The sequence below is a fragment of the Boleophthalmus pectinirostris genome, unplaced genomic scaffold (genome assembly GCF_026225935.1).
Source record: "Boleophthalmus pectinirostris isolate CB_2022bp ecotype Guang Dong unplaced genomic scaffold, ASM2622593v1 HiC_scaffold_23, whole genome shotgun sequence".
Classification (NCBI taxonomy): domain Eukaryota; kingdom Metazoa; phylum Chordata; class Actinopteri; order Gobiiformes; family Gobiidae; genus Boleophthalmus; species Boleophthalmus pectinirostris.
This window is the reverse complement of record NW_026571207.1, coordinates 21804382-21826011: the sequence shown is the minus strand read 5'-3', so window position 1 is coordinate 21826011 and position 21630 is coordinate 21804382. Positions and strand designations below refer to the sequence as shown.

The 21630-nt window shown below is 40.6% G+C and overlaps 1 long non-coding RNA gene across 3 annotated transcripts; it reads left to right on the top strand.

Moving 5' to 3' along the window:
- Positions 1-10366: 10366 nt before the first annotated feature.
- On the top strand, positions 10367-20677 carry LOC129410662 (uncharacterized). 3 transcript variants are annotated; one of them, XR_008632972.1, is made up of 6 exons: positions 10367-10560; positions 17245-17338; positions 19211-19404; positions 19775-20005; positions 20192-20325; positions 20406-20677. It is a non-coding gene; the product is annotated as an uncharacterized LOC129410662 (long non-coding RNA). The 3 variants fall into 3 exon arrangements; XR_008632970.1 differs by having other exon boundaries at positions 19211-20005; XR_008632971.1 differs by lacking the exon at positions 17245-17338 and having other exon boundaries at positions 19211-20005.
- Positions 20678-21630: the final 953 nt, after the last annotated feature.

Here is a 21630-nt window from a genome sequence, read left to right as displayed (position 1 = left end):
GCAGCTAACAACGTCATGCACCCGCTGCCTGGCAACGCCACTTCACCGGAGGACCAAAAGTGCTCCATTGTTTTTCTGCTATTCACAGCAGCTGTCTCAAGGTCTGGGCCTTGAAGGGAGGAGAGGACACCTTTCTTCAACTCCTCTTTCTGTACTCGGTGTGTGACTAGAATAAACAGAATGGACCTTCGGCACAGCAAGGATGCAAAGTGCATGTTATTTTTACATAACACTAAGGTTTAGCAGTATCTTTTTGGAGTCTGGAATCGATGAGAACACTTTAAGGATTCCGAATTTAGAGAGAGCAGAAGGGGTAAAAATGAGCTACCAGATCAGTGCACTTACTACATTATGGCCAGTGATAGGTGAAGTAAAAATACAGTATAGGTGTTTGAGTGGTTTATGATAGACAGCAAGGAACATTTTTGTTGATGTGTTTATCTTGTATGGCCCAAGTAAAAACACTAATGAATTTTAATATAAAATGTAATTGTTACCAAGCTTTCATTATAAGGCAGATTGTTGATGCAAAACCCAAAAGCCTGATTTATATCACTCATATGGTTTTGGCTTCTAATAAGCCTTCTAGAAAAAAGCTCAGGATTCTAGAAAAAAGCTCAGGATTAAGAACAAAGTAAATAATTTTTAAGGTGTAAAAATGAAACACATAAAAAAGCACAAAGAGTTTGATTCTTATCAGTTTAGGGCCCCTCTCACGTAACAGTATCCCAGTGCTGTCTCACCAAGCTCTTGGCTGCAGATCAATAAAGTGTCGTCTATCACAGAGGCACGCTCACTCATACAAACCCTGAAGAGCCAGTCTCAAATACCACTCGTATTCATCACTTGTGGCACTCTCCAGCTTTTCCCTCCCTCATAGTTTTCAGAGCATCACTCGCTATTGTCCAAAATCAATGGATTCAGATGGACAAATCCTCACAATTGTGTGTATGGACAAATGTATAGGATCAAGTTGCAGTAAAGATTGTTACTCCATGATGTTTCAATATAAGGCAAGTTAAATTTACAATACAAGAAATGTAAAACATGTAAATGTATTTGTGTATTTGAGAGTATTCACTGGTGTCAGCTTCCTGTTTAGGTGCCATTTTGAGTGCTTTTCACAATTCATTGATATAATATTTTGGATTTGTTAATTGAACAGGCCGCAATAAAATTTTTCTATTTTTTTTCTCTTTCTGAAACTGAAACATTGTGAAACTCAAATGTGTTGTGTTTAAATGTGTCATGAAAATAATTAAGCAAAATCCCCGATGACTAATTATCACTGTCACACTATATCAAATTCAGTGAAACCTTTCCATCATATTGCCAAATGCACTACAGACAGGAGAACTTCACACTTGTAAATTAAAGTAGGAGCTGAGCTTTTTCTTCACCTTTTATTTTCATTCTTTTTACATATTTTTCAAAGTTGAGATTTTGGTGCAAGTTAAGATTAAAAGTATGGCTGCCACAAAAACAGTTAGTTTGGTGAACTAAGGTGAACTCTAACTTTTTGGGGGTTGATTCTGCCACATGGTTGTCTCCATGGAGAGGTACTTTGTCAGAAATGTTTCATCTCCACAACTTTGACCTGGTGGTGTCATCTGCTCGTCTCCACAGACATGGATACATTTAAATCCATACTGAACATTCAAAGAAGACAAGAAGGCATTCAAGCAGAAAATGTGTGTGTCTTTACCAGTACTGAATCCACATAGTCAGTCCTGCCTTTCCTTCATGACATGTTGTGCTGTGCTATATGCTTGATTTATCAGATGTGAAAAAGAATTGTGCTTTAAACACAGGCTTACTTAATGCACATGCACACACACGGAATATTTATGTAGCTCACAGAGAAGCAGAGAAAGGACTGAGCCAGTGTGAGAGGTTTGTTCTTGAAACTGAATGCACCATCAAGATCAGAGCAGATAAAATGAACTTCAGAGGAAAGGGAATAAAAAGCCACTCTGTTTTAAAGCTCTAAATAAGAGCATGGCCTCCTTTTGAGTCTCAAGGCCTGTAAATTGGAGAGATGGTAAGAATGTGCCTTATCTTCTTTCAGCACACTGTCAGTCTTTTGTGTCCATTTTGGTTTTGCCCAAGAGAGAAAGGCTGCTGTGTGTGATAATAGCTAACATACTGTTTCACCTCCATTAAAAAGTGCATTACTCGTTTATAGGGGAACAAGTAAGTCCTTTCCATAGGTGTAAAAAGGCAGGGAGTGGTTATTGAGTCTGGGTTCATGCTGCAGTTTACAGACTTGCTAATATGGGGTATCTGCCAAGAGTAAATTATATCAGCTAATATCTTGTATTTTCTAAGCAAATATGACATCACCCATAGCGTTCAGCACCATTCAAATGGTTACAGGAGTGAATCTGAAGCCAAACTCTATGTTATGAATAGGATTTTTTTGACGGACATAATAGCAAAAACAAAATTCAGGATCATATAGAGTGGGTTAATATGAACATTTTAAGACTAAAATGACAAGGCTCACTGCAGCAGTTACAGAGAGAGCAGCGACAAGATCCTAATGTAAGTCAATTGGAGCCAGGGTCAGAAGGAGCCGGAAGAGCCTCCTGGCACACTTCCTATTTGGCATGTGGCATCTAGCACATTAGCTATGTCCACTCATATACACAGTCTATGATTTGGTTTCAATTATGTTTTAGTTGATATTTGAAAATGTCTTATTTGGCTAACACCAAACAGATATGAATAGCACTCTGAACTGAGTTCTAACCATTATTAATTTGGAATGGCTCTCATCGATATCATACAGGAAGAGGAGAGACTCTCAGTTTTAGTCAATCACATGAGTGATGCTTCGATATAAAACAATATTGCTTTTGGCAAAATGACTGTCTACCACTGCCATCATAACTAACGCTTTGTACTTTGTTAGCAAGAATTAATATTAAATTTGTCTAAAATATACGGTTTCTGTTCTTCACCAAAAGCTGTGTGTACTCGAATGGAATGGTTGTGTCAGAGTGTAAGAATTGTACATGAGTCATGATAAAATCTAAACTGTGATTGAGGCTCAAAGAAATGATATGAAAGAATCCACTTCTGGTTTGAGGGCACTTGAGTAACAATAGATGAGTCCTGAACACATAGGCCAGTCTCTGGGGTCACACAGGGGAAATGAAAAACATTCATGTCAGATAGTCAGGAAGAATGCAATGCAATCTATAAATCTTTTAGCATAAAGATCTGTTAAAGTGTACAAACTTTTGAGAGAAAAAATCCTATTACATTCTTTGAAGTTACAGCTGTATTCAGACTACAATTGAAGTGATATAAGAACATTTTTGATGTCCTGATATTATAAAAGGTTGTCAAATTTCAGGTTTTCCAAATGTACCATTACATTTCCAGCTCTTATCTTGACTGATTCTGACTTATGGCATACACTGCTTTATCAGGAGCCCAACAGAAACCTCAAATGGCTTCAGTGAGTCGGGTGAAAGAGCAGAAAATGACTGTTTATGCCTCGTTCATGCTCCGAGCTGCATCACTCAGAGCGTCCCCAGATTCCAGACGTCAACGTGTTAATTACACCACACAAAGAGTCAGTACAAGAGCTCACAACAAAGAGACAATAACCAAAAGTAAGCACAGGACCTGGCACATTGTGGAATGATTAAAGGTCACTGGTTCACTCCTGCAGCTAAGCTTAATTGAGTGAGGCTTTCTACTAGAAAGGGTTCATTTGAGCTCAGAGTGCTAATTAAAAAAACTAAAAACAAACACAGCGTCTGATAAGTCTCATCAATATCTGAGAAATGAAACTTCATAATTAGCCTTTTATCCAACTGTTTGTATTTAATGTGCAACACAGTGCTCTTAGATCTGAGGCAGACTTTTTAACAAATGTAATTATTCAAACAACTGACTGATCAGTGTCTTTTGGGATCTAATGTTTGAACACAAGACTGAGAAGTTCTCAAAGGAAACAAAGTAGTTTGAAGTCAGCGTTTTACCTGTGCAGATAAGCATCAAAGTCGCACAATCCACAGACAGTGATAAACTACAAAGGGAAAAAAAATCACTGTGCAAAAAAATGTTCAAGTAATTGTTGTTAGAAAGAAGACTTTAATGGTCAAAATGTGATTGCCAAAAAAAAAATTTGGAGCTTTGTTTTCACATAACTCCTCAGTGAAAAGCACTTTAGTGTACCTTTTAAAAACCACATTAAAATATTGGGTTTTTAAGGAATGCCAAGTCCACACAATCAACCCTGGATCAAGTGAAAAGATGGATAATGCCTGGGATCCTTAATGAAACATAAAAGCTTTCTGGTGATTGACAGAGGCTGTTAGCGGCAAAAAGCAACTTTTCAGAGCGCCGTCACAAAGTAATGCAGTGAATAATGATAAGCTCTAGTAAGTATGCTCTGGGAGACTTCGGCTTCACACAAATAGAGAGAAGGAAATTAAGAAACATGCAATTGCACACTTACCGAATAGAGAAGAGAAATATAAGCCTTAACCAACTTATTTATTCTAATGGAGTAGTAGTTACTGCACAAGAAAAAAATGTATTGACTCTTCAAAGACATAAATGAAGAACTTAGATAGTTGTGTAGTGAAAACAGAAGTTAAAGGTCCCATATTACATTATTTTCTGATCTATGTAATAATGTTGCTTCCTCACCATAAACATACCTGGAGTTGTATTTTGCTTCATTCACACACGTTTAACACACAAGCCCTCGATTTCTTCTCTCAAACAGAACACTCCACCTTGTCACGTTATGGGGTTATACAACTCCATAAACTCCATACACCTTCACTAGAATCATATGGATAATTTCAGCCCCAGATTTGTCAATCTCTACTAGACAAAATGTAAAAGGTATCTTGAAAATCACTGCTTCATGACATCACAAGGAGGAACAGAGCATTTTGAGCTTTGGAGATGTAGACAGACTAATAATAAAGGCTTATTCAAACATGTGTGAATGAAACAAAACACAACTCATCTCCAGGTATGTATCTGATGAGATAACAGCATAATAATAACATGGCTTAAAATTCACAAGAGTCAATTTTGCCTCATATGGGACCTTTAAACAAGGCCGCTATTTGGTATAGATGGGAAATACCAAGCCTAAGGTGTCAAAAATAGTTTAAAAAGCCCATTAGATAGATAGATGTGTGCACAATCTTGACAGACTTTTACCTTTGAGAGATCTTGTGTCCCAAGATCTTGTCCCATTCCTTCCCTAAATGGTGCCCATTTTTGTGAGTAAAAGACCAACAAAAACAGACAGTCAGTCAACAAAATTGCCTATAGCTTTAAATGCTTATTGAATACAAGATGTGAATGTTCCTATACAGTATTTTGATATTCTTTCAGTGCAAACATAAATTAAAGTTGGTTCCAGTTGTCGAGTTTGTGCAAAAACATCTGGAGAAGTCTATTCCTACACAGCGCTGCCAGGAAATAACCATTTGGACCAGATCTCATCCATCTTCATAATCACTGCTGCACAGATAGCATCATAACACAAGATCACAACTATTAAGGCTCCTCTCAAAGATATGTCCAATAAGTAACAGAAGGTGAAGAAAAGTTTCTTGAGACTTTATCCAATTAGAACGTTTCATTACACTGACACTTGTGTTCAGTCAGTGTCAGTGTCATTAAAGGGGCTGTTCTTCTGGGCTGACAGATCTGAAGAGTCTGCATGGCACAGCTTGTTGCAGCAGGTGATGAGGCCCGGAGGTGACCATTTATCTTGAAAAGCAGCTCATCAGCCCAACACGGACTACTTCATCAAGTGATGGAAAGTCCCTCTCCAGTTTGACCTTTCATCTAAACGTCCCTCCACTGTCCAAGGCGCCAACAGTCTGTACTACCCAGCGCTACAATACAAGACGACCGTGAATTACAGATGTCAAAGGAACAATGGAAGGAGCTGCTAATTTTTTTTATTTAAAGTGCCCATATTATGCTATTTTCTGATCTGTTATAATGTTGTTTCCTCATCAGAAATATACCTGGAGTTGTGTTTGTTTCATTCACACACGTTTAACACACAAATCCTGCATATTTAGGCAGACTTCTCTTAAACACAAAATACTCCACCTTGTGATGTCATGTGCTAGCGCAAGAAGTACTCCACTGTGTTTTCAAACTCCATACACCTTCACTAGAATCATTTAGATGATTTCAGCCCTGAAACTGCCAATCTCTAAAACTAAAGGTAAAAGGTAGCGGTTAACTTGAAAACTACTAAATTACATCACAAGGGGAAACAGAGCATTTTGATCTTTGGGGATGTAAACAGTAGGGGTGGCACGGTTCATGAAAAAAACAAACTGAACCATATTGTACGGTTTCCACGGTTCCCGGCTTGCGCATTGCGAAACCTGCCCGTATGTGACCCGTTTTGCTTTGGCGCAAAAGAAGAGGTGTGGAGGGTGGGTGCTGCGCGTCACATGTAGAAATGGCAAGTTGGAGAGAAGAGGGCCACCTGGAGATGGACGATGTGCACATGTCATTACCTCGCGAAACCACAGCCGTGCGTTAACACAAAGGCGGCTCCATCGGCAGCTGCAGCGGGACGTACATGCGCAGCACGGGCTCTGTGTTTGTCAATGGGAAAGACGATCAAACTTGAGTGGGCGCATTTAGCCGTGCAGTGGAGCCAGATCTTAAAGGCCTGGCATGCGTATTTCGCCCTACGCTAGTGTAAAAACTGCACCTTGTGGACACAAAACTTTTAGAATGCATGGAAAGTGAATGAGGGTGGCTCCACTGTATGCGCTAGACATGCATATGGAGCAGCAATCCTGCACACGTAGATTTCAGAAAATAGGATCCATCCTATTTTTTGACGCTCTATGCAAAGGTAGGCGTGTATCCCCATCAAAATAAACAGAAAGCATGAATCTTTGGTTGTATTTGGGCGTTTACCATCAGCACAACATGCTCCTGGGGCAGTTCTGTGTTGTATGAAAGAACCCAGGTCCAGAAAGACGGTTAATAAGTGCTTTAAAATTTACTTTTGAAATCCACGCGTTTGCCGTGGTCAGCCTATAAAGAAGGTAAATACAAGTCTGTTCAGCTAAACGCGCTTAGTCAAGTTTGATCGTCTTTCCCATTGACAAACCCAGAGCCAGCTCTGCGCGTGTACTTCGGCAGCTGCCGGTGGAGCCGCTGTTGTGTTGACGTGCGGCTGTGGTTTTGCGAGGTTATGCGCATAAATGCTGACGCGCGCAGTGGAGCCAGCCCCTTAACCTTGCAGCCAAGAGCACAATCTCACTAAACCAAGTATCTTGACTCCTGAGGAGGGTTAGGAAGGTGGTAACATTTTTTCACCGAAGCACAACAGCTGCCTTTGTCCAATAATAATGCGCTTAAAGTCAAGTCAAATTCAGTTTGTGCATGATTACATTACTAACTATAATTTTATAAGGTTTTTAATGCGGTATCCTAAATTGTGGATAATTAAGCTAACATAGCATATGATGAAGTATATTTCTGGAGATTAAAGATTAAAAAGAAAAAATGACAACAAGAACCAAACCGTGAATTTTGTGAACTGTGCCACCCCTAGTAAACAGGTATGTTTTTGAGGAGGCAACAGCCTTCTAAGATGGCTTAAAGCTCATAAGAGTCTATTTAGCATAATAAAGGACCTTTAATTCATATTTCGCTTACGCCGATCCAAGTCCTAATACCAATGTTTTTATTTTTACATTTTATATAACATCAACTGATCAACTGTTTGTCACTTTGCATTTGCAATACAATAATCAAGATGGTATAGTAGCTGTGTAAAGCAAAATAGTAAGGCTATATTCTACATATCCTTTTATCTTATATAACTGAAAATAGAACAATATTGTATGCAGCCACAATTTGAATTTCTCTTGCAATGACATTAGTTATTTCTCTTATCAAAAGGCTAGGTGTATTTAATCATGCTGTTTTTTTATATGGCTGTATAAGGATGTCCCCACAGCACATGGCTAATCTGCATACATACGTGCCACAACATGAGAAACAGGTTGGCACTTGGAGAACAGGGCTTGGTGACTTGGCCCTTTCACTGAATCCAATCTGTAAATGTAGGTTGAGAACCACTATTTAGATAAGCGTGCCCAATACCAGTCTCTCAAGTGTCTAAATACACATTCATTATATTTTTACTCTCCAGCCCTTACAAATGGTAAAAGTGGACACTATAAGTAAAACACTGTCATTATTTGTCAAATTAGGCCAGTGCATTATGGTGAGGCAAGTACTGTGTAAGACAAAGCAAGTGAAGAACAATAAGGCTGATTCATCTGAGCATCAGTGTGTGTGCTCTTCCTTTTCCAAAACCTACTGAGTGCTGCAGGCAAATAGATGACAGCTGCTGAGAGCCCATGTGAGGACACAGAGTGTATCTACGACTTCACTGTTGAAATAAGGGGCTTTGGAAGGAGAGCTGAAACGTTTTACTGTCAGACTCACTCACAATGAGCCCGACCTGGGCCAGGGAAAAAAGGTGTCAGAGAAACTCTGTGCTAGCAAAGACAGAAGGCACTACTTTCAGAGTGGATCCTCAGATTGCAGAGCTGTTACATGGAAACAAGTTTGTCTCGTAACTAGAATCAGAGAAGAACCATTGTCAAATATAGTATTTGCTTTTGTTCCTTAAAACAATAAAGTCAGAAATATTTCACAAGTCAGTACCAACAAGTCCATCAATAATGCACAACAATTTTAATTTCAAGAGTCAAGCTTTAAAACTTAATCCATTGATTTTTTGGCTCTCTGGCTAAGGTATCATATAGTGTGCCTTAACCTTAAACTCAACGTTGAAATATACTGTTTCTGAGGCAAACGGCCATACCAGTGTACATTATGAAGAGAGGATATTATCATTCTTTGACTGGTACACTCTCTTGCTACGCTGTATGCATCTGTGGCTGTCTTCAACATCTCTGCTGATTTTAGAGAAGCACTGGTGCATTGTGGGATACGGCTAAAAAGCCAGCTCACTTTCCTACAGCAGTAATGGGCTCATTTCTCAGAGTGCCCGCTCATCTGAGAGCAGTGTACATTAGTTTTAATTAAATACTTTATGTGTGTCACGGCTGTAGACAGGACACGGGGGCATAAAGCATGTGGGACTGTAAACGTCCCGTTAGTGGGCAGCACCGATTTCAGCATGATCCCGACTCAATGAGCTGAGCCTGATGCCTCTCTGTGGCCCCATTGGCCATGAGCTCATCCTCTGCACAGAGCACCACACTGTTGCATGTCTCCATTAACAACTGTGCAAAAGAGACCATGGTCACAATGCAGATTCAGTCTGTTCAGATGCTTATTTTCTTTCTTATAGTCTGCCATTCTCTGATTTTGACTCATCAAACTGCTTCATTCCACAGTCTGGACTAGGAACATTTTGAACTTTGAAAGTGTTTCTATTAAATTTGCTTCTAAAAGAAGGAACAGAGATGACGTGAATTGTTTTATTCTGACAGAGCACTGAGTGCAACGTGTTGATCTGCCCACACATTCCGTCTCAGCAATATGACAACCAGCAAGAGGTCTGTGGCATTTTCTTCCTGTTTCCCAGAGACAAAGGGCAGGTTTAAGTGCACAATTAAAGCTGAGCTTTTGCTGCTAATGTACAACATTCAAATATAATGCATTCAAATGTCAGTGAGAGGGAGAGCAACTCAGGTCGTTAAGAACTGCCCACTCAATAACTGCAAGAGGAGACCATCACTTCTATGTGTCCAATTACACAGGACTATAAAACCATCAGCACTTTAAGACATGGCAGTGCCCCTCAGGAAACCAGAATCTAACTCATACTCCAACAAAGCAACTATGATATTATAATTTAAAATCAAGTTTTCTTTGCATGCTGGTGTTCAACTGTTAAAAAAGATGTTGTTGTCTATATGTCTTGCCACAACACAGGAATGACAGTTACCTTTTTCTTAGATGCTTTGATGTTTCCTTGGCTATGCACTTTTATTCCTCTTTTTTAGTCTTAATCTTTTTGACAGAACTGCAAAGTAGATGGGATTTTCTAAAATTTCTAAAGCCTTTGTGACTGAGTGGTTGGCTGTCCACCATTCTGAAGGTCAGCAGTTCGAACCCTGCTCAGACCAAGTGTTCTCGTTGTGTCCTTAAAGGCCAATTTACGGTCCAGCGTCACATCGTCTGCGTCACAACGCAGGACCTCTGGATCAACCGACGTGCACCTGCGTCAAAACGACGCAGACAGCAGGGGAAGCGACACAGATGATAAGAGCTGTGATTGGTCCTCCGTACCACCGCTCTGTATACATTTCCTGTCGGCTTTTCTTTGTTTCAGTATACATTGAGAAATAATGTGTTTAGTGCAGCTTTGCGCATATGTGTTTACGTTTTACAGAAACGAAACTTAAAACCGCATGGCTAAACTTACATAAACAAAGCGCTCATAAAACAGCTCGTTCCTAATACGCGGTTCAGCTTCTCTCGGACTTAAAAAGAACACGACTCAGTGGAATATGAGTGTTCTTTCTATGACAGAGTCACGTTGTACTAATGGTGAGTCTGTTCTGTGCTTTTGTCGCGTTAGAGATGGTTCATGTTAAACTTTTCAGAGATTATACGTCTGCGGGTCATACACACAGACCGTATATATGAATGGACAGATATCGTCACCCCCTAGCGTTTTGGCAGTGAATTACTTCACTGTTATGACTTCAGCCTTGGCAAGACGCTTTACCCACTTTGCCAAGTATGAATGGAGTCCTTGCTTCTGTCAGTTTATTCCAGGGTAACTGTGACAACAGAAGTTGTCTACCATCACTAAATATGAAGTGAATGAACAATGATTACTATGAATGAATAATACAGTGTAATGCTTTATCAGGAAAAAACAGGACTTCTCAAACATGCATCAATCAGTCAAATACAACTCAAAGCAAAGGGGAAACCACAACACAAACAGAAGCTCATGAAAGTTGATTTAGCTCAAGATTTTTAATTTAAAATGAACTTGAAACAAAAATGTATGTATAAGATATGACTCCTAAAAGATTAAAGACTAGGTTGTTAACACTTGCAACACAATGCTGTTTAACAATGCATCAGTTCTCCTACATTATTTACTTGTGCAGCACAAACAGGAGGATGAGCATCAAAGTGTGCTAAATACTACTCAGTTTGACGCCTCTTAGCAGCCCGACTGAGCCTGTGCACTATTCCCTTCTCAATCAAAGCAGTAAAGTGTAAATGACACTTCTGCATGGCTTTGTTACGCAATTAGTAAAGTGTGTCCATCAAACCCTCTTGGGAAGAATAAACAGGGACAAGACTCTTTTGTCCGCTAGACTACACCTTTAAATATTGATGACCTAAGAGGCTCTCAGGCCATTGTTTTGGCTGACTCGGAGGTTGCAGTGCTCAGGGTACACCGTTGTGGCTTTGGGGTTTGTAAACAGGAAATACCCAAAGCGACCGCTAGCTTGCAGCAATGTCAGTCAATCGAATCATATAGTGCAGCCTTTTGTTCCCATCACGCTGAGCTAACATCTGATGGAGCCTGTTGTTTGATTGTTGAGGATTTAATGCATCTGTCACTCACAAAAGCAGCTGGAGTCAAGCCATTCTCTCTACTTTTAGAATGAATTTAACTGACAAAAAGTACAACAAACAAGGTGTCAAACAAACCTTCCCAAACTCTAGAGGAATTCTGGAAGGTTTGACATGGCATGCCACCCAAAAGTAACAGAATCTACATGCAGTATGAATGAGTGTGAATGATATCTTGCGGTAAAAGTGCTTTGATGCCAAATAAGAGGAAGAGTGCGATATAAATTGACACAGTATACAGTCATTGTGTTCACTAGGTTTGGGAATCACAGGGTCCCTCACGATTCAATGTGATACATGATACATGGCTCAAGATACAACAATATTACACGTGATAATCAATATATTGGCCATGATACTCTGTGATATCTTACTGTTTTTTAAGAACCCAACACATTTTAGCAACAGTATTTCTTTGTTAAACTACTGTCTGTGCAAAGTTAATATGAAATACATCTATTTTAATCATCAAAACAGAATATGTAAAGTGTATTGTATAAACAGGTTTCCTTACACTAAATAATTACACTAATATATATATACACACACACACACACACAGATATAGATATATATATATAGAGAGATAGATAGATATATTGATATATCAATATTTTTTATACACTCCTCACTGAGACCATTTAGTATACAGTCATAATGGCTACAGGGATTAACAACTCACAACAGCTATAGTTTTCAATTTCTCATCATAGGCTTACCATTTTTGTTGGATTTAATATCTAAAAAATATTCAGTTATTATAAAGAACTGCCAAATATGTAACTTATAAAGACTAAACTCTTTGAGGATGTGGTTGAAAATTACATAGTTTAATAAAAAAAAAAAAATCACACTTCCTTTTACTGAGCAAAAAGTCCATGACCTCCCACAAGTACATCATTGAAACACTTTGTACTTCAGAAAATCAGTTACTTTATATATATATTAAAAAAAAAAACCTCTTCAAATAAGCTCTTATTATGTATGAACAATGACTGGCTGCTTTCCTCTTGTAAAAACACAGAGCTTTTCTGCTGCATGGTCCTATTGTTCTGGAAGTAGATACAGCAAGCTCACTATGAGTTATGAGGTCATTAGCAGAGATAATAGGATGTGCTATAACAATCTTAAAGCTGTATAAAACATCACATTTTAAGAAGTCCGTGTGCACAATCATAAGTCATTCACCTCATCTTCCTACTTACATCTCCCTTGTCACCAATGTAATTTTCATATGGCACTAAATTTAACTCTGCCACTGTCAAGCCCGTGTGAATTCTGAAGTCTATGATAAAATGAAAAATCCCCTCTCCCCCACGGAACACCTGACACTCAAATTATTTCTGCATAGAGATAATGGCAAGGTTGGTCATGCATACTCCAGGCTGTGATGTGTCAGTGGAAAATGGCCTTCTTTCTATACCCTGTCATTGTGTGAGCGCCCAAGTGTTAAGAATAGGTGGATGGAGAAAAGCTTGGAGCATCCTATGTGTGATGGTGCAATACTAATGAAACAGAGTACAGAGGTCAAAGTGTGCAATTATCAGGCAGAGTTTAAGAAAAGGTTAAATTATATGCAAATAAAGAGGCTTAACTAAAGTACCGTATGTTAATTGACAATTCAGTTTTTAATGCAAACATGGAAGAGTAAATGCTCTTTGAAGTGCGGAGTGTTGCAGAGCTCCATCCTGCTATATGAATTTTATGAATTTTAGTCACTTAAAAAAAGTTACATGTTTATTTATTTATTAATTTTGCACTTATATAACAATAAAAATTCATGCTAGATAAAAAGTAAATGTTGGAAGAGGCAAAAAACCCAAAAAGGGCTTATATTAAAGACAGAGAAATACATAACATTACATTTACGCACCTTACAAACAAAAAATCAATGAAGCATCCAACAATTGAATGATTATCAACCATTACCATGAAATATCAAACATGAATGCCTTCACAAGACAGATGTGAAAACAGGCTCCACACCTCACAGCATTCAGGAATTGTGGTTCTATTATAAAGAATTTTACGGCTAAAAATGCACATTTGATAAATATTAATATCATAAATATTAAGAAGATGTTATTGTTTGGATGTTTTCATCCAAGTGGAGGACCATCCTGATATATGTGAGGTGAAATTTCCTGATACCAATTACTCCGGTCAGTCGGAGGTCAGGCATGGCAGCCTGGATTGTGTGGCTCATCCAGCTTCGTGCAGCTGACCTCTGGGAGATCCCAGGATTTAACAGAACCAACTTCACAAGGTCTGTGCTACGTCTGTGCTGCCAACTCACTCTGAACTGTAAAAGTATGAATTTTCATCTGAAAATGCACACTATCATAAATACTAATATCAAAATATATTTGAGTAAAAGTACAGATAAATGCATATAGAAAAATTTACTGACAGTAGCAGTTACATTTGAATGTGATTTAAGATTTAGAAAAAAATTATTCATCCACAAGGAAAATTATTTGGACACACATAACTCACATAACACAATTGATAAATTGTTCAATAAATTGAACAAAGCAAGAGCATCCAGCCATCCATCCATTTTCGTCCGCTTATCCGGGGTCGGGTCGAGGGGGAAACAGCCTAAGCAGGGACTCCCAGACTTCCTTCACCCCAGACACATCCTCCAGCTCCTCCGGGGGGACCCCGAGGCATTCCCAGGCCAGCCGAGAGACATAGTCCCTCCAGCGTGTCCTGGGTCTTCCCCGTGGCCTCCTCCTGGTGGGACATGCCCGGAACACCTCCCGAGGGAGGCGCCCAGGAGGCATCCGGAACAGATGCCCGAGCCACCTCAACTGGCTCCTCTCGACGTGGAGGAGCAGCGGCTCTACTCCGAGCTCCTCCCGTGTGACTGAGCTCCTCACCCTATCTCTAAGGGAGCGCCCAGCCACCTTGCGGAGGAAACTCATTTCGAGCGCTTGTATCCGCGATCTCGTCCTTTCAGTCACTACCCAGAGCTCATGACCATAGGTGAGAGTAGGAACGAAGACTGACCGGTAAATCGAGAGCTTCGCCTTTCGGCTCAGCTCCCTTTTCACCACAACAGTCCAATACAGCGACCGCATCACTGCCGAAACTGCACCGATCCGCCTGTCAATCTCACGTTCCGTCCTCCCCTCACTCGTGAACAAGACCCCGAGATACTTGAACTCCTCCACTTGAGGCAGGGACTCTCCACCCACCCGGAGAGGGCAAGCCACCTTTTTCCGGTCGAGAACCATGGCCTCAGACATAGAAGAGCTGATCTTCATCCCAGCCGCTTCACACTCGGCTGCAAACCGTCCCAGTGCACATTGCAGGTCCTGGTTCGATGAAGTCAACAGGACAACATCGTCTGCAAACAGCAGGGATGAAATCCTGTGGTCCCCAAACCGGACCCCCTCCAGCCCCTGACTGCGCCTAGAAATTCTGTCCATAAACACAATGAACAGAACCAGTGACAAAGGGCAGCCCTGGCGGAGTCCAACATGCACCGAGAACAGGTCTGACTTACTGCCGGCAATGCGAACACAGCTCCTGCTCCAGTCATACAGGGACCAGACAGCCCTTAGCAAAGGGCCCCGGACCCCATACTCCCAGAGCACCCCCCACAGGACACCACGAGGGACACGTTCGAATGCCTTCTCCAAGTCCACAAAGCACATGTGGACTGGTTGGGCAAACTCCCATGAACCCTCGAGCACCCGATGGAGAGTGTAGAGCTGGTCCAGTGTTCCACGGCCAGGACTAAAAACCACACTGCTCCACCTGGATCCGAGGTTCGACTATCGGCCGGATTCTCCCCTCCAGTACCCTGGTATAGACCTTACCGGGAAGGCTGAGGAGTGTGATCCCCCTATAGTTGGAACACACTCTCCGGTCCCCCTTCTTATACAGAGGGACCACCACCCCGGTTTGCCAGTCCAAGGGTACTGTCCCCGACCGCCACGCAACGCTGAAGAGGCGTGTCAGCCAAGACAGCCCTGCAACGTCCAGAGACTTAAGGTACTCAGGACGGATCTCATCCAACCCCGGAGCCTTGCCACCAAGGAGCTTGCCAACCACCTCAGTGACTTCAGCCAGGGTGATGGATGAGTCCGCCTCTGAGTCCCCAGCCCCGGCTTCCTCCTCGGAAGACGTGACGGTGGGATTGAGGAGATCCTCAAAGTATTCCTTCCACCGCCGGACAACGACTCCAAGAAGGCCAGGTACTCAGCACTGCTGTTCGGCCAGTAGGCCGACACCACAGTGAGAGAGAGACCTGTCCCCGACCCGAAGGCGCAGGGACGCGACCCTCTTGTTCACCGGGGTAAACTCCAACACACAGCCGCTGAGTGTCGGGCAATGAGCAGGCCCACACCAGCCTGCGCCGCTCCCCGCGGCCAACGCCAGAGAAATGGAGAGTCCAGCCCCTCTCAAGGAGTTGGGTTCCAGAGCCCAAACTGTACGTGGAGGTGAGGCCGACTATATCTAGTCGGTAACGCTCAACCTCCCGCACAAGCTCAGGCTCCTTCCCCCCCAGCGAAGTGACATTCCATGTCCCCAGAGCTAGTCTCCATGTCCGGAGATCCGGTCGCCGAGGCCGCCCCTCTGCACCGGCTCCATATGGATCCGCCCGCGGGTGGTGAGGACGGCCCCACGTCGCTCCTTTGGGCTAAGCCCGGCCGGGCCCCGTGGGGGAAGGCCCGGCCACCAGGCGCTCGCTGACGAGCACTCACCCCAGGGTTCAGGGTGAGGCCCCGGTGACGCCAATCCGGGCGACGTCGCTGGCCTCTGAGTGGACATCATCATATAGGGCTTCTGAACCGTTCTTCGTCTGACCTGTCCCCCCGGACCTGTTTGCCTTGGGTGACCCTACCAGGGGCATGAAGCCCCCGACAACATAGCTCCTGGGATCATTCAGGCACTCAAACCCCTCCACCACGATAAGGTGACGGTTCAAGGGGAAAAGAGCAAAAATAATAAATTCAAAATAAGTACGGCAGTAAAAATAACAAGAAACTGGTGTCAAATAAGGGATAATTACAACTGTATATGTACAAGTAAAAATAAAAAAAATATATAAATATATAGCAAAAAATATATCTCAGCTATATGAGTGAGTAAGGAGAAACAGTGCAACGCTGACCTGCTGCCACTCTCTCCGGCGGTCATGTTGAAGTAATAAGTGTGGCGTGAATTTGTTTTATGTGTGAAGCAAAATATATTTCAACATGGCTTGAAAAATATATAGCAAAATTATTGTAAACATCACACTGATTTTGAGAACAAACCCCCTTTAGAAATCTAGAAATCCTTGACCAATGTTAGTCTTTTGACATGATCAAAGGTCATGTTAGGAGGTGTAACCAATAACAAAAAGGTGAGTGGTTGGTTCAGACTTAGTAACAGGGCAGTGGACCTGGTGAGGTTGTCCCATTCATCTTGTCATAGTACTAGTCATTGTGGGCTGTATGATAGATGGGCTGACAGGAGCACGACTGGACTTACATCCCCACATTAATCACTGACTGGTATTTACACACAGGAGAGCTGTTAACATGAGGGGGTAGGACGGTCAAATTAGACAGTGCAAGAATATCAGATTACTATTTTGCCTTCAAACAAGATGATGGAAGTTAATTGGTTATTATTGCAGGATGGCGGCATGCATAGAGAGACACACCTGCTCCATCTATACAGACACACAGATGCAAAGCCCAGAACACAAACACCATCTGGATGAACTACTGGTGAGTCACCCAGGACAGACCACAGAGCCAAGGGAAATATAGATTTACAGTAAAAGGCCGTAAAAGTGTGATTTAAGGAAACTGCATGTCAAATAACCAGATTACATAGATCCATTCAGAAATTTTAGACATTTTAGACCGAGAAGTCGATGTGAGCTCTCATTTGTCCAGGACTGGTCTGTGGTAGAAAGGGTTTCAGGGGTAGTCACCAAGACAATGTTCTTGAAACTGAGATGTTTCAACTGTCATTTCAATCTCAAGGTACTGGTCAAAAGAGCTACAATTTAAAGTGGTCTAAGGGAGGAGGGGATAGATTTGTCCTGCACTAGAAAGGAGTTATACCCTGAAACTTAGCTAGCTTTGGATCGCTATACCCTATTGTGCTGATTAGCATTTGTCTGGCTTGATTTCTACTTTGACCAAGGTTTAAGGAAACTCAAAGCTCCCAATGAAACTGTAACATTTAATGTATTCCATTTCAATCACAGAGGCGTCAACCAGACTAAATATTAACTCAATATAATTCTCAAATAAGTAGTCTTTGTGGTAGACTAAACACTCCATGTAGTTGTACAAAATAATTGTCATTCAGTTTGAATTTAAATATATAGATTTTCTCCCATGCACTGTTGTCAATCCTCTGATGAAAGTGTGAATGATATACAGTATATAACAGTGTGTTGGCAGCTGTCAATCAAAACTGTGCAGGTCTTGACCCACTCAGCCCCACCACACGAGTTCTGTTCTTATTTTTCTCTTCCCTTTTCAGGAGTGGGGAGCTTAATATTTTCCTACACCATGCACAAACAATACTATACTTGTAAAATACTTGTAAAAATAGGTGATGTGTGTCATATTTTATTAAACTTTTTTTTATATTATATTTTTATTATAAGCGATTACATATGTCTAATCTTTTTGTGCTTAAAGTAATGCCAAGTCAAGATGATATGTAATTAAAACACTAATAATATCAACCAAAACAGTGGTAATCTAAACCCCTTAATAATCATCATATTTCTATATGTTTTCTCCATTCTATATTGACCAGGGCCTGTAACATTATACACAATAGTAAGACACCTAATCTAATCCTCTAAATGAAGTCCGGGTTTCAGTGATAAACATCTGGTCCGATGGAGAGTAGCCAAGGAGAAAGGCTGTTAAACAGAATGCTAATTCACAAACAGAGGTTAATTAGAGGAGGTGAAAACAATGTATTAGATGAAGCACAGATAATGACTAAGCAATTTCACTCTGGAAAATTGTGCTGCACTATAAAATATGCAACTAAAGTTCATTTTACAACTCACACAAATAACTTACTATTTACATTGTTTTAAAAACAACATAACATGCACAACAGTAACACTTTTTTCTTTTATGACTAAAGAATAATAGCCTCATCCATCAAATTTAATAAGAGAAATCCAGTGTATTTAAGTAAAAATAAAGCAAAAAGACAAATAACCTGTCAAGCCTAGATCAGACTTTGAATGGATCAATAGACAACATTTGTTTGTTGGAATAAAGCTGAGAAATATATTTAAATCAATATAAAAAGAGTGAGAGGTTTGGCCTAACTATAAATGTTAACAAAAACTTGCAATAACCCTTCAGATCTAATATTGCAGCAACATACAAGCAATTTGTAGTATCTATTTAAAGATATACTTTCGACTTTGACAAATAGGGCATATTTTAACAAACCCCCTGTGAATCAATGTCTGACTTGAGCATGCACGGAAAACTTAACTATAGCCTATACTGGCAACATTAAAATGCAACAATGTGAAAAAATACCACACCACAATGTTTATTACCTATGCCTTGGGGATATCCTGAAATATTTCACACTTGTTTGTATTCTAGACACGGTTGAACTGCTGCTGTCTCATGGTGCATTTGGCTGATTCACCGCTTCAGTCTGGATTCAGGGCGTTCTTGTTTTTGATCTCTCTGAATGGATTTGGACTCTGGACACTCTGCTCTTGTCTGTGCTCATCGGTCACTGCCAGTGCTGCCACAACGCACCTCCAAGATAAAGAGCCTCACCCAAATCACAAGTAACTTCAGCTTTGTTTCTATGCTCCAACTTTGATGCAGCATGCAAAAGTTGCACTATGTAATTTTCTTGGTGGAGAGTCTGTCACTCCATAGAGATCTTATTACAACGGATTGAATTCCACAGTATGGCGGTCACACTACAGGACTTTTTGGTTTTAAAGAATTTTTAAACATGCAACAAAAAGCGCACACCACAGACACAAGAATATTATGAGATTTTAAATCTTTGATTGCAAAGAGTGCTGCTGGATATGGCTTTTTTACCTCACGCTACACAGTTCACTGAAAAAATTGTCCGAGAGGGATTGCACAAATTGCAAAAACAAATTTGACAACAATAACATGACTTTTTTATGTTTCTCTGTCCAGCATGTTTAAATCTTACAAAGGTCACTTGACTGTGGCCGATGTCAGACCTGCATGTTTTAATCAGGTTGAGGAAACATGACTTTATTATAATCTCTGGTGAGGCTCCTCCCTCTGGAATTCTCCTCCCCAAAACTTTTGGAGGGAAAATTCAAATGTAACAGGACACAGGACAGTTAGATGAGCAGAGGACACACACTGTGGAGCAGGAGGATTATGAGAGCTGATCTGGAGGTAAGACTTTTTAAAGATTTTATATGCTTCTCCGGCCTAGAATGTCGTCATTGTTAAAACATGTTTGTGGTGTTTTATTTGAAATTAGAGTTAATGTCAGGACTATTTCCATGAAACAAATTGTATTTGACTGTCCATCTACAAGAGTGTGACAGTTGTACTAAGATTTGAATGTGTTGCTTCCAGAGTCGTCTACAAACACAGAGTGACGTCCAGAGCTCTGCTGGAGCTGTGGGGAACTTCATGAATGTTATAGCTGATGTTTCAGGAAAAAGGAAGATGTTTGAGAACCAACAAAACACAAAGCACAGATGAACAAAGTAAGTAAACCAACTAAAATGATTTTAAAAGAATTTTTCAAAATGAACTTCCTATTGAAACAGTGATCGTGTTTCTACAGGGTGATGTGGCACTAGAGGACTTTATACCAGATGCCCTCCCTGTTACTGCATTTAGAGGAAGAAAAGCAGCACACATGAGTTTTTTTTCTGCAGATACAGTTCTAATGTTCACATGATTCTTTTCTGGTCCATTATTGTAGTAATAAGTGCTTTAAGTGTATTTAAACATGTACAACAGAGTAGATCATCAGAATGTGTTCATCATGTGTTATTCCTGTGTCCACAGACAGAGACCAGAGTGTCTTCACTGGAATAAATCTTCACACTGTCCAGCTCCAAACTGTGTGTCTCTGTACTTGTGCTCTCTGTGTGTTTGATTCTGTTTAAGACAATACAGGACTGTGGAAAACTAAAGACTGTTTGTATTCTTTTACAGAATTAGATCAATTCAATTCAATTACACATACTTATACATTTCACGATAAGGTAACATAAGATAAATATGCATATTCAGCATGATTTGATCAAATTTCATCAACATGAAAAAGTGACATTCATGTTCTGAGAAAAATTTGCGTAAAGGGGATCGAAATAAGTTTCAAAACCTAAACATAATTTTATTGGTGCAACCACTTTCCATAACTTTTTTATGCAAATCCAGCAACCTTTTTTTTTCAGTGTTGTGAGTGCGAGTACATCAGCTGTTTCCCATCTAGAGTAAAATGACTTGCATTGAGACACTTAAGTGTTCAAATGATCAGAGCACTGCACTTTTAGTTTAGATACAAGTCAAAACTGTTATTATTATTTGTGAAATGTTGTACAATACTTCAGACACACGATTTTTAATGCACATAAGGTTATCGATAAAGTACACAGTAAGACTCTTGATTGCTAATCTGCAGCTTCACCTCGATCCCTTTCCATTTAAGGCCATACTGTGATATAGACGTAGACTGTAAAGAAAAAGTGAGAATGATGTCACCCATAGCATTCAGCTCCACTCAAAAGTAGCTCCCAGTGCTAACAATTACAGGAATAAATTTGGAGCCAGGCTCCATATTTGAAAATCCGACCGCAATTATCATAGCAACCACAACAGCCAATCATGATTGAGGTCATTAAATGTGCCCGCCTTTCTCACCGGAGAGTGGCAAATACTCTGCTCCGCACTGTTCTGCATGCACCACAGTAGTTCGATGGTTTTTGCGTTTTTCATCTGAATACGGATGTGATAGTTACATTGGGCTAATATACTGCTACACGTCCATACTGATTATTTGA